This window comes from Salvelinus fontinalis, chromosome 41, assembly GCF_029448725.1.
Source record: "Salvelinus fontinalis isolate EN_2023a chromosome 41, ASM2944872v1, whole genome shotgun sequence".
NCBI classification, from domain to species: domain Eukaryota; kingdom Metazoa; phylum Chordata; class Actinopteri; order Salmoniformes; family Salmonidae; genus Salvelinus; species Salvelinus fontinalis.
The window spans coordinates 6,337,868-6,352,667 of record NC_074705.1 but is presented as its reverse complement, the minus strand read 5'-3'; the positions used below and the strand labels follow the sequence as shown (position 1 = coordinate 6,352,667).

The 14,800-nt window shown below is 43.5% G+C and overlaps 1 protein-coding gene across 3 annotated transcripts in view; it reads right to left on the bottom strand.

Moving 5' to 3' along the window:
- Positions 1-14,800, bottom strand: part of LOC129840470 (interleukin-1 receptor accessory protein-like 1-B) — a 297,926-nt gene that overhangs the window by 253,466 nt on the left and 29,660 nt on the right. The window lies entirely within an intron of this gene.

Below are 14,800 nucleotides of genomic sequence, written 5' to 3'. Positions count from 1 at the left end.
ATGGTATGTAACATACATAGGCCAATACTGTAATGTTAGAAATAACAAGGTAATGGATGGTATGTAACATACATAGGCCAATACTGTAATGTTAGAAATAACAACGTAATGGATGGTATGTAACATACATAGGTCAATACTGTAATGTTAGAAATAACAAGGTAATGGATAGTGTGTAACATACATAGGTCAATACTGTAATGTTAGAAATAACAACGTAATGGATGGTGTGTAACATATATAGGCCAATACTGTAATGCGTCCTTCCCCCATCATCACCGTCTAGTTTCACCCCTCCTCCCTGGTCTCTCTCTTCCCTCTTTTCCCTCCTCCTCCCTGGTCTCTCTCTTCCTCCTCTTCCCTCCTCTCTGGTCTCTCTCTTCCTCCTCTTCCTTGGTCTCTCTCTTCCTTCTCTTCCCTCCTCCTCCTTGGTCTCTCTCTTCTTGCTCTTTCCTCCTCCTCCTCCCTGGTCTCTCTCTTCCCTCTCTTCCCTCCTCCCTGGTCCCTCTCTTCTTCCTCTTCCCTCCACCTCCCTTGTCTCTCTCTTCCTCCTCTTCCCTCCACCTCCCTTGTCTCTCTCTTCCTCCTCTTCCCTCCANTACTGTAATGCGTCCTTCCCCCATCATCACCGTCTAGTTTCACCCCTCCTCCCTGGTCTCTCTCTTCCTTCTCTTCCCTCCTCCTCCTTGGTCTCTCTCTTCTTGCTCTTTCCTCCTCCTCCTCCTTGGTCTCTCTCTTCTTGCTCTTTCCTCCTCCTCCTCCCTGGTCTCTCTCTTCCCTCTCTTCCCTCCTCCCTGGTCCCTCTCTTCTTGCTCTTTCCTCCTCCTCCTCCTTGGTCTCTCTCTTCTTGCTCTTTCCTCCTCCTCCTCCCTGGTCTCTCTCTTCCCTCTCTTCCCTCCTCCCTGGTCCCTCTCTTCTTGCTCTTTCCTCCTCCTCCTCCTTGGTCTCTCTCTTCTTGCTCTTTCCTCCTCCTCCTCCCTGGTCCCTCTCTTCTTCCTCTTCCCTCCTCCTCCCGGTCTCTCTCTTCCTCCTCTGCTCTCCTCCTCCCTGGTCTATCTCTTCATCTTCTTCCCTCCTCCTCCCTGGTCTCTCTATTCCCTCTCTTCCCTCCTCCCTGGTCCCTCTCTTACCTCTCTTCCCTCCTCCTCCATAGTCCCTCTCTTCATCCTCTTCCCTCCTCCATGGTCTCTCTGTTCCCTCTCTTCCCTCCTCCTCCCTGGTCTCTCTCTTCCTTCCTCCTCCCTGGTCTCTCTCTTCCCTCCTCCTCCCTGGTATCTCCCTTCCTCTTCCCTCCTCCTCCCTGGTCTCTCTCTTCCTCTTCTCTCCTCCTCCCTGGTCCCTCCTCTTCCCTCCTCCTCCCTGGTCTCTCTCTTCCCTCCTCCTCCCTGGTCTCTCTCTTCCCTCCTCCCTGGTCTCTATCTTCCTCCTTTTCCCTCCTCCTCCCTGGTCTCTATCTTCTTCCTCTTCCTTCCTCCTCCCTGGTCTCTCTCTTCCTCTTCTCTCCTCCTCCCTGGTCCCTCTCTTCCCTCTCTTCCTTTCTCTTCCCTGGTCTCTATCTTCCTCCTTTTCCCTCCTCCTCCCTGGTCTCTATCTTCTTCCTCTTCTCTCCTCCTCCCTGGTCCCTCTCTTCCCTCTCTTCCTTTCTCTTCCCTGGTCTCTCTCTTCCTCCTCTTCCCTGCATTTCATCTCAATTACACTTTTAATTACCTTAATTAAAGCCATTACTCACTAAAGTGGATCAATCTACTGCAGGTGGGGATTTAAACCACAAAAAAATCCACTGATTGATCCTTGGGACGTCCCTACCCCATTGAAGTTTACATTTAAAATGGTAACCCTGTATCAGCTTTAACCCTGTATCCCCTTTAACCCTGTATCCCCTTTAACCCTGTATCCCCTTTAACCCTGTATCACTTTTAACCCTGTATCAGCTTTAACCCTGTATCACCTTTAATCCTGTATCCCCTTTAACCCTGTATCAGCTTTAACCCTGTATCCCATTTAAATTAACCCTGTATCCCCCTTAATCCTGTATCCCCTTTAACCCTGTTTCACCTTTAATCCTGTATCCCCATTACCCCTGTATCCCCTTTATCCCCTATAACCCTGTATCACCTTTAACCCTGTATCACCTTTAACCATGTATCCCCTTTACAACTGTATCCCCTTTAACCCTGTATCCACTTTAACCCTGTATCACCTTTACACCTGTATTTTAATCCTGTATCTCCTTTAAGCCTGTATCCCTTTTACTCCTGTATCCCCTTTACACCTGTATCCCCTTTAACAGTGTATCACCTTTACACCTGTATCCCCTTTACTCCTGTATCCCCTTTACACCTGTATCCCCTTTAACGATGTATCACCTTTACACCTGTATCCCCTTTACTCCTGTATCCCCTTTACACCTGTATCCCCTTTAACGGTGTATCACCTTTACACCTGTATCCCCTTTACACCTGTATCCCCTTTAACGGTGTATCACCTTTACACCTGTATCCCCTTTAACGGTGTATCACCTTTACACCTGTATCCCCTTTAACGGTGTATCACCTTTACACCTGTATCCCCTTTAACGGTGTATCACCTTTACACCTGTATCCCCCATTTACTTCTGTATCCCCTTTACTCCTGTATCGCCTTTACACCTGTATCCCCTTTAAACCTATATCCCTTTTAAGCCTGTATCCCCTTTAAACCTGTATCCCTTTTAATCCTGTATCCCCTTTAAGCCTGTATCCCCTTTAAGCCTGTATCTCCTTTAACCCTGTATCACCTTTAATCCTGTATCCCCTTTACGCCTGTATCCCTTTTAATCCTGTATCCCCTTTAATCCTGTATCCCTTTTAATCCCGTATCCACATTTAACCTTGTATCCCCTTTAACTCTGTATATCATTTAAACTGCTGTACAATACTCCTGTGTATGAAGAAATACCAATGTAAATACTATGATAACCGCTAACCAAAAATATGTTACGGATAGCTTATTTGACTCATCCATCATATTATCAGACAGTGCCAGACTTTACAGTAGCCAACCCTGGAACCACAGTTCTTAGAGTAGCATTTCATCCTTCAGCATTCGATGCCTTGCTGAGGAAACTGGGTCAGTGAGAGCCATAATGGTATCATCAGAGCAGCAAACCACTGAACCGTTCTCTCTGCTTCAATGTCCCACAATCTCATCTCTAATAGTACTTACTTTGGGCCTTACATTCCTGTACTCTCTACTTCCTTCCATCTCCATCTCTCACTCCATCTCCCTCCCTTTGCTCTCTTTCTCTATATTGCCCTCACCAATGAACGGACACACACACACACACACACACACACACACACATCCTGCGTGTTCTCTCCCACTCTTCCACCTCACACAAAATTCCCCAATTTTTCCCTCTCTCACCCCCCTGCTCTCTCTCTCTCTTTCCACCTCTCTTTTTTCCCATCTCACCCCCCTGCCCTCTCTCTCTCTTCTCCTTTCCCTCTCTCTTGTCTCTCCTGAAAGAGCAGAGACATTGTCAGGGGCTTTACGAGTGCATTTCGTGAGTGGGTGAATGTTGGAGAAAAAAATCTCTCCTTGACACGGCACAATGAAGGCCAGCTGAGGGTCAGGGTCCTCTCGGAACTAGAATGAGCTACTCACATGCTGCCCGCCCCAGATCAGAACTACTAGACTGGGAGAGCAGTGGGAATTTACAGTCCTAGACTTACGCTGCCTTTCCTCCTCCTCCTAATTTTCTCCTCACAGTGCCTACAAAAACTAGCAGGCAGCATCTCTTTCAGAGATGTCCTTCAGGACATTTGTTACATTTATCTATCATTTATTTAAAGTAAACAACACAAAAATTGCATGTGGAATTACAAGCGGCATTATTCCAAACTGTCTATACAAGCGTTCATTTTGTGCACTGTAGGTGTGCGATTAGAATTGGAAAATGTCTGCCATACTATATCAACGATGTAGCACCCTCACCAAATTTTGCCACATCGCTAATTCAATTAGCATACTTTACCATAATCAAATGACCTCCAACCCCAAAGTGCACTACTGTAAGAGTAGTCTAGTCTAACCAGTCAGGTTGTTTTCTACAACCACTACAAAGCATCTAACCCCACCAGGCATCCAACTCCTGAAGCCCTACAGCAATGCCAGAACGTAACACAGGGAAGATCAATAGAGTGACGATCATATGGACCATCCCCTAGTGAAGCAGTGACATGGTAATGCACTTGGACAAATGGCCGTCTCGTCCTAAACACGCCTCACACATATCCTGAGCACTTTGACCTCGGGGAGCCGTCACCAGCATTCATTCTACCATCTAGAGATTCCATTCCTCAAAATAGCCACTGGAACCAATAAGCTGTCCACTGACATTAAAATTCACTCTTTCAAAGCCTTGTGTATTATTGATGAACCAAATGAAAGTTCAAGTTGATTAGCGCTAGGGTTTCCTGATGTGATGGAGGATGGTCCTTAGGGGGTAACATGGGGTAACAGCAACTCAACTCACATGATGCATTAGAGACCTAACGTTGAATAAATCTGAATGTATAACCTTCCTACTAGTCCTACAAAATACAATTCATCATTGTGCACTAATGGTGACATCGTCATTCCTCCTGAAGTATCCGGTAATGATCTAAGAGGAGTCTACATGAGCTAGGTGTTTCCAAAGCCAACCGCTTTGGAACACAAATTCAGTACTTTGTAGTTTCCAATACTTCACGTTTTCAGTTTGGAAGTGTCTGCAAAGCCTTCTCTGTTTAGTAGAATATCATGCTCTGGGTCTAGCCTAAGCCAGGGCTCCACTTCTCATCCTTCTTCCTTTAGCCACAGCAGGCAGGGAGGTAGAAAACTTCCGTACCGATGGCTCAGGATAACTTTGAGGCTATTTCCTGGACGATTGTTGTGTTTGTAGCAGAACAGGCAAAATCCCTCAGTGGACCTCTGATCCTCCGTATCTGTCCGGAAGCCCTTCCAAACAGGGCCTCATCTTTCCCTGGACAGTAATTAACAAGGATTACACGGGGGTTCTATCTGTGGAGCCCCGGCCGGGCCCCTAAGAGCCCTTCCATTTAAACCTGTGTGTTGTGAGATTAGCAGTGGCTGTAGGTGCCGTGGCCCAGCTTATTGAACACCTGCTCCACTTTTCACAGCTAGTCCTTCTGACTGACACTTTCTTCTGACACGTCAGGAGATAAAGGCTGGTGCTGGCTGCTCGGTAGCTGGGTTATATAACCAAGTAACCACTGTGATTTCACACTGTCGCGTCACCAACAGGAAGGCTATTGTCTGTTCCGTTTGGTCCGTTGGGCTCTGTTCTTAGTCAATAACACAGATAATTGCAAGCGGTTCTGCTCAATCGAAGCCCACAACCGGTGCAGTAAAGGAAGCAGTGCTATGCAGAGTAAAACCTGTGCACAAGAAGGAGCTCCATCTGTTAGAATTTATCGGCAGTGCTTACCTAGCAAAAAAATAAGCATTTTACCTCACAGAACAATAAATAAACAATATTATCATCTCATCCTGTGATGTAATATAATCAAACGCCCACAGCTCATTGGCCCCTTTCCACCAGATCTTTTTATCCTAATGATTAAATACTTATCTTTTACAACGGTCGTCTGCAAATGCCTTTATTCAATATGATATCTCATTCTCTATAAAAAAAAAACTTCACCACTCTGACTGTTTAAGAAGTACCATCTCGGATTCCGTTTCCACAGCAACTGGCTGGCATTCTAATTGACGACATCGTGATGGTGATCGCCCACTTCCTTTTCCTTCACATAAGACTTAAGCGACGATGTCATCGCTCCGATGGCAGTGGTTTGGTTCTCCTCCACAGCACACGAGTGGGAGGACGGGTGTGCTGTCCCTATATTAACCCCCCCTACCTCCCCAACCCTCCATCATCCTGTCTGTATACACTTAATAATGAGGGAGAGGTAAAAAGGGAGCTGAGATGGAGACAAAGAGAGACTGTATAGAGAGACTAAGAGAGAGTAACAAAAAGGAATTTACTGAGAGGGAAAGAAGAAAGGAGAAGAGGAAAGGAGAGTATGGAGAGAGCTTTTGTTCTTATCCCCCCGTCACACTGCTCTTAACCTTCTCCTCCAGCTCCCTCAACACCACGACCAGTGAAGGGTTTTCCCCTTACTAAGCGCACTAAGGCCATCTTGTTAAGGCTTTCGTCTAATGGTCTCTCCCGCTCGCTCCCAAGTCTTAATTAAAAGCGACGTCTTCCCAGACGGCTGCAGGCGAAAACCCTCAGCGAGTCCACTCAGTGTCACCTTGTTACCCGTGTAAAAGGTTCAGATGGGTCCTGGAGACAGGGACAGCGGGAGGAAATGTATTCATAGTGCCACAGTTTTCTTCCCTGCTGCACTCTTCTCCTCTCTCTTCTCTCCTTCTCCTCCTCACCGATTCAAGTTTCACCATGTAGCTCTCTCAAACATGTACAGTATCACTGCTTCGGTTACTTGGGTTTGAAGGAACCCGAATGAACTGCACAGAGGTATTACAGCGTACGGTTACAACACAATTATAAAGAAACAGTGCTGTTCACTAACTCAATGTTTATGTAATATGTCTTCGATTGAAATAACCCATCATCCAAACACTTTTTTTATGTTGCGGTTGAGATTGCTCCATGGAGCCTTCAGCGTTGTTGGCATATCTATGCTAGCAGAACAGAACTCTGTAGCTGGATAGATAATGAACCGTCTAGTGGTACCGCCTCCCAAGCCCAGAGGCATTTGAGAGCCGTGTCAAAGAGCTGAATGTCATGTATACAACCAGGAAGAGGTACATGGCTGCATCCTGTCGACCCAATTAGTTTGCCCTCCATACAGTCACTGCTGGAGTCTGGAAGGAGGTCAAGGAACATCAACATGAACACTATTGTAACCCAGGAGACAATCCTGTAAAATGCACACCGTGGGACGGGTATGTTAATATTGGGTATATTTGCAGTATTCATTTGTTGGGGTAAGACACTGTCTAGAGAACCAATAAAGCTGGAATAATGACAAAGTAAACTCATACTTATACCGAATAGACAATATTACAGCTTTCATTCTAATAGCGTGTACCTTTGGGATCCCTGTTAGTTAGATTTAGCTCTCCCTGAGGGTCAGAGGCACTGAGCTTTAAGTTTATTGCTGATGTAAATCATATTGGTGCGTCTGATTCAGTTCAGTTCCACAGAGAGATAAATAGGGCCACTAAGGACCTGTCAGTCGCACCAGTCCATCACTACCACCGCCACCATCAACGTTCATCATTCATTCATCCAACCACTCATATATTTGTTTAATCCAATTAATTGTTAGCTCTATTTGGTTAGATTCCCCCTGTTTTATTTATCCCACAGTCAATAATCTGCTTGCTTAGCTAGTCAGAGTATGCCCACTGTGTGTTGGCTAGAATTAGGTTATTATGATTCCCCTTTATGCTGCGGTGGGCCTTTGATTGAATAATCCTTTGCATATTGTAGCATTACAGGGGGTTCAGATCCTAATGGCTCGGGGTAATCCAGATGTTGGCTGAGACTTGGTTTCCTGCCCACACCGAGCGACAGGGGAGGCGAGTGTCAACAATTGGTGGAGAATGCAGGCTACACTAGTGAAGACTGTGTCCAACCTTATACAGCAATGGAGAGTAGGACTTTCACCCTCTATTTGACCTATATATTCTACCATCTACCTCTACTCTCTCCTCTTAGAGTGGTCTACAGCAGTGTTTCCCAACTCCGGTCCTCCAGTTCCCCCAACAGCACACGTTGTTGTTGTAGACCCAGACAAAAACACCTGGTTCAACTTGTCAAGGGGTTGAGGATTATTGACAAGTAGAATCAGGTGTGCTTGTCCGGGGTACTGGAGGACTGGAGTTGGGAAACACTGATCTACAGTGTATTGCTCTGTTCTCCAAATGTAATCGCTGTCTATACACCAATGCATGGGTGTACTTCTTGAGTGTACTTCTTGAGTGTACTTTGAGGACAAAACAAATGACACTTCACTTGCTCAACTAAAGCAGAATGCTGTCATCATAATGCTGATGATAAACGTACCACTGTTTTAACTGAGGATGAATGGAAGTGGTGTTGACTTGTGGTGTTCTATTTGAACCTCTTACTGAAGAGAGTGGCCGGTCAACTCCTCACTTTGTTTAAAGAGCTCCAGTCGTGACATGGTGGGCAAACACAGTTCAGTGTCATTAAGCAAACATGCCCAGCGGAGGGTCTGTGATCTCCCTCCCAGTTGATGTTGTATATCGAATAAGATCACACACAGTGGCTTCAGAAAGTCTTCACACCCCTTCACTTTTCCAAATGTTGTTGTGTTACAGCCTGAACTGAATTTAAAATTCATTAAATTGACATTTTGTGGCACTGGCCTACACACAATACCCCTTAATGTCAAAGTGGAATAATGTTTCTACACATTTTTACACATTAATAAAAAAATGTAAAACTGAAATGTCTTAAGTCAATGAGCATTCAACTTCTTTGTTATGGCTAACCTAAATGTGTCACATAAGTTGCATGGACACACTCTGTGTGCAATAATAATGTTTAACATGATTTTTGAATGACTACCTCATCTCTGTACTCCACACATACAATTATCTGTAAGGTCCCTCAGTCGAGCAGTGTATTTCAAACACAGATTCAACCACAAAGACCAGGGAGGTTTTCCAATACCTCACAAAGCAAACATTGAACATCCCTTTGAGCATGGTGAAGTTATTAATTACACTTTGAATTGTGTATCAATACACCAAGTCACAACATAGTGTAATGAATACTCAGGGAGAAAAAGGTGTAGATTCACACACAAAATGCAGCAGATGTTTATTAAGCCTTTGCAGAAGGCAGGAATCGTGGTCACAGGCAGGCAACGGTCAAACACAGGTAGACAGTCAAAACAAACAATACCTCTCAACCATAGAAACAGAATGAACTGAACTCCATAGGGAGCTGATGAGACCAGGTGAGAAACGAACACAGGTGAAATCAATGAACAAAAATGAAAGACAGGGCTACGTTCCAGAACACAACGAAACAGGGCTACGTTCCAGAACACAAAGAAACAAAGCTACGTTCTAGAACACAAAGAAACAGGGCTACGTTCCAGAACACAAAGAAACAAGGCTACGTTCTAGAACACAACGAAACAGGGCTACGTTCCAGAACACAAAGAAACAAAGCTACGTTCTAGAACACAAAGAAACAGGGCTACGTTCCAGAACACAAAGAAACAAGGCTACGTTCTAGAACACAACGAAACAGGGCTACGTTCCAGAACACAAAGAAACAAGGTTACGTTCTAGAACACAAAGAAACAGGGCTACGTTCAAGAACACAAAGAAACAGGGCTACGTTCCAGAACACAAAGAAACAGGGCTACGTTCCAGAACACAAAAAAACAGGGCTACGTTCCAGAACACAAAGGAAAAAAACACAAGCTCGACTAAGAAAAGAAAAGCAGAACCTTACACAAAGATACCGGCAGCCTTCCTAACTCTGGACTCTGCTGGAGAGGAAGGAAACCACTCACAGATTTCACCATGAGGCCAATGGTGACTTTAAAACAGTTACAGCTGTGATAGGCTGTGATAGGAGAAAACTGAAGATGGATCAACAACATTGTAGTTACTCCACAATACTATCCTAAACGGGAAAAGAAGAAAGCCTGTAAGGAATTTAAAAAAATCCAAAACATGCATCCTGTTTGCAATAAGGCACTGAAGTAAAACTGCAAAAAATGAGGCAAAGAAATGAACTTTATGTCCTGAAAGAGTTATGTTTTGGGCAAATCCAGCACAACACATCACTGAGTACTGTAGGGTTAAAGTTGATCTTCTAAAGACCCCATCCATTGATTATGTTGTTATTAATTTGCTTATGTGCCATTGTACTTATGCTCACTGTATAGCTGAATATTGAGGCCTCTGTCTGTGTCTAGCTCTCTGTAAAACCTGCAGCCCCTCGTCTGTGAGAAAAGGTGAGAAAAGGTGAGAAAAGGTACTGAGGTTGATAGCGAGACACAGAGAGACAGCTTCTGTTTTTCTCTGAAACAAACAGATTTGCATACCGCTGAGACAGGTTCTCAGAAACTTTGTGTTAAGAATAACTTGTTCTTTTAGCTGCACATGCAGGGTTTGACACATGATAAGGTGTGATCTCGGGTATATAAGATGCTGTCTTTCTTTTGTTCAGGGCAGAACTCAGGAGAGACATAAGCTGTATGTTGATCTTTGACCTCTAGCTACGGCTGTATTCTAATTAAAATATATACATTTTATATATGCACATTTTGAGTATTCTTATTTTTTAAGTCAATAACCAAGCCCAGAAAAGTGGAACCAACAGTACCACATTTTCAAGCATGGTGGTGGCTGCATCATGTTATGGGTATGCTTTTCAGCAGCAATGACTAGGGATATATTATTATTTTGCACAGGCAAAATCCAAGAGTAAAACCTGGTTCAGTCTGCTTTCCAACAGACACTGAGAGACAAAGTCACCTTTCAGCAGGACAGTAACCTAAAACACAAGCTCAAATATACACTGGCGGGGGCCTCCCGGGTGGCGCAGTGGTCTAGGGCACTGCATCGCAGTGCTAACTGTGCCACCAGAGTCTCTGGGTTCGCCCCCAGGCTTTGTCGCAGCCGGCCGCGACCGGGAGGTCCGTGGGGCGACGCACAATTGGGCTAGCGTCGTCCGGGTTAGGGAGGGTTTGGCCGGTAGGGATTTCCTTGTCTCATCGCGCTCCAGCGACTCCTGTGGCGGGCTGGGCGCAGTGCGCGCTAACCAAGGGGGCCAGGTGCACGGTGTTTCCTCCGACACATTGGTGCGGCTGGCTTCCGGGTTGGAGGCGCGCTGTGTTAAAGAAGCAGTGCGGCTTGGTTGGGTTGTGCCTCGGAGGACGCATGGCTTTCGACCTTCGTCTCTCCCGAGCCCGTACGGGAGTTGTAGCGATGAGACAAGATAGTAATTACTAGCGATTGGATACCACGAAAATTGGGTAGAAAAAGGGGATAAAATAAATAAAATAAATATATATATATATATATATATACACTGGCGTAACTTACCAAGATGACGTTGAATGTTACTGAGTGGCCTAGTTACAGTTTTGACTTAAATCGGCTTGAAAATCTATGGCAAGACATTGTTGTCTAGCAATGATCAACAACCAACTTGACGGAACTTGAAGACTTTTACAAAGAATATGTGCAAATATTACACAATCCAGGTGTGCAAAGATCTTAGAGACTTACCCAGAAAGACGCACAGCTGTAATCGCTGCCAAAGGTGATTCTAACATATTGACTCGGGTTGTGAATACTTATGTAAATGTGATATTTCTGCATTTAATTTTCAATAAATGTACTAAAATTCCTAAAAACATGTTTTCACTTTGTCATTATAGGATATTGTATGTAGATGGGTGAGGACAAAAATCTATTTAATCCATTTTGAATTCAGGCTGTAACGGAACAAAAAGGGGTATCCATACTTTCTGAAGGCACTGTATATTCAAACTACTCGTCAATAGGCATAGACTTTGGTTTGCATGCAAGGATATTCCAGCTTCAGTGGATATTTACACAGTAGATTCACACATAGATTCGCGTACAAGGATACACACGAACACACAAGCACACATACACGCTATTGACTATTGACTGCCCTCTTAAAGATGGGCTTTAGAGCTGCCGTATAGAATTAGGTCATTTAAATCCCTCAATTATGGATGTTCCCATCAACTGCTGCATCATACATCGCAGATGCTTTGCACACAATTTCACAGATATGAAATACGTCTTAATTCCCCCACCCCGTTTCCCAGAGATCTGCCCCGTTTCCCAGAGATCAAAAGGAGTACGGGAATTGCTTCACATGGTACATTTTAAATGGGCCGTAGTGACGTAGTGTGTGATGCAAGAGACATTTACCAAACACAGTTTGCTACGCAGATGTTGGAACACAGAGCTGAGAAGAACACACAAGACCTCAGGAAGAACGGCCAAATCTGGCACTAATAACAACACAACCCTTCATTACCTGCGTAGTGCGGTAGAGTAAACTAGGTCATTATTAATGGAATAAATGAACTTCGTAGTGTGGTATAGTACACTACTGTAGGTAATTACAAATGTTAAATGACGAATGCGGATGATAAACTGCGATAAATCAAGTTTAGAACGTCTGAATGGAAAAGTGACAAAAAATGACAGCAAATGCAGGGATTCTGAATGTTGAGGAGTCAGAGACCAGTTATATTTTGTTTGATGTGAGTCATATGAATCATTCAATCAACTGCCAAATTGTCTCAACTGAGAATCTATAACAGGGACTCTAATGAAATATGCATCATAGAGTTCTATTCCATCATATCACTCATCACCAACCACAATACCCTGATGGCAAGATCACTTGCAACTCTGTGGCAAACAGTTTGACAACTTGAAACATAACCATTTCTAAAAAGAAACGGAATTCTTCCTATCTCCAAAAAAGAGTGTAGACTGGGAAGAAACGTCTTCCATTTCCCTTGAATGACTCTCTATGGCACAATGTGCTCTGTTCCACAGAGTGTGCTGTTCCCCCGTTGGAATGTGAATGTGGGACTAGCTTGTGATGATTTTGAAAGGAAATAAAGATTTGAATGATTAGTATCCCCTCCTGGTAGGAATAACTCAGCCAAACGGGCCCCTCGGGCTAATCTACCATTTGCATAGTAAAAGAAATGAAAGGCTCATACAGAATACAGCATAATCCTCCTCCATCCTTGTGTTTCTCAAGACGAGTCACTTGGAGCACATAAAGCGGAGAGGAAGCCCTGAAAAGTACTGCAGAGTATGTACTGAGCTCGGACTAAGTCCCATTCAGGGGCGGACTGGCCAACCTGGCATTTCGGGCAAATGCCAGATGGGCTGGTCCATTTATAGCTCAGTGGGTCTGTCAGTTTTTTTTTGTTGTTGAGCAAAATGAAGTTGATCTGGCTAATAATGGGGGGGTTGGGTTATAGCATAGATATGTTGAATTATAATGCTTCGAAAACTAGAAATATTCACTGTATTTTGACTTTGAAAAAATCAACACAACCCAAGTGAGGTCTGTGCACAGATGTTGGCTAAGTCTTTATCCATTCATTCATGTGTTGGCTGGATTAGCTAGGGAAGGTAAGGGGTGCATTCTGTAGTGGAGGATGTAGAATGAAACAATGTAATGATCGGCCATAAATAAACCCTATATGCACTCTAATAAATGGTGTTGTCAGGGAGAAGAATGTGGAGGGTCATCCTCCTTGTAAATAAGTTGAAAATCATTCAGGATCCTTCATCTCTGTTTCCTCCTCTACATAATCCGTCTGTCATCAGGAGACTGTTCTGTTACTCCTCCACAGAGCACAGGGCAGAATGCTGTTTGGGATCAAAATAGTCCTACAGTGATAGTCCTAGAGTAAGAGTCCTACAGTAATACTCTCACAGTAATAATCTTACAGTGATAGTTCTACAGTGATAGTCCTAGAGTAAGAGTCCTACAGTAATACTCTCACAGTAATAATCTTACAGTGATAGTCCTAGAGTAAGAGTCCTACAGTAATACTCTCACAGTAATAATCTTACAGTGATAGTCCTAGAGTAAGAGTCCTACAGTAATACTCTCACAGTAATAATCTTACAGTGATAGTCCTAGAGTAAGAGTCCTACAGTAATACTCTCACAGTAATAATCTTACAGTGATAGTCCTACAGTGATAGTCCTAGAGTAAGAGTCCTACAGTAATACTCTCACAGTAATAATCTTACAGTGATAGTCCTAGAGTAAGAGTCCTACAGTAATACTCTCACAGTAATAATCTTACAGTGATAGTCCTAGAGTAAGAGTCCCACAGTAATACTCTCACAGTAATAATCTTACAGTGATAGTTCTACAGTGATAGTCCTAGAGTAAGAGTCCTACAGTAATACTCTCACAGTAATAATCTTACAGTGATAGTTCTACAGTGATAGTCCTAGAGTAAGAGTCCTACAGTAATACTCTCACAGTAATAATCTTACAGTGATAGTCATAGAGTAAGAGTCCTACAGTAATACTCTCACAGTAATAATCTTACAGTGATAGTCCTAGAGTAAGAGTCCTACAGTAATACTCTCACAGTAATAATCTTACAGTGATAGTTCTACAGTGATAGTCCTAGAGTAAGAGTCCTACAGTAAAACTCTCACAGTAATAATCTTACAGTGATAGTTCTACAGTGATAGTCCTAGAGTAAGAGTCCTACAGTAATACTCTCACAGTAATAATCTTACAGTGATAGTTCTACAGTGATAGTCCTAGAGTAAGAGTCCTACAGTAATACTCTCACAGTAATAATCTTACAGTGATAGTTCTACAGTGATAGTCCTAGAGTAAGAGTCCTACAGTAATACTCTCACAGTAATAATCTTACAGTGATAGTTCTACAGTGATAGTCCTAGAGTAAGAGTCCTACAGTAATACTCTCACAGTAATAATCTTACAGTGATAGTTCTACAGTGATAGTCCTAGAGTAAGAGTCCTACAGTAATACTCTCACAGTAATAATCTTACAGTGATAGTTCTACAGTGATAGTCCTAGAGTAAGAGTCCTACAGTAATACTCTCACAGTAATAATCTTACAGTGATAGTTCTACAGTGATAGTCCTAGAGTAAGAGTCCTACAGTAATACTCTCACAGTAATAATCTTACAGTGATAGTTCTACAGTGATAGTCCTAGAGTAAGAGTCCTACAG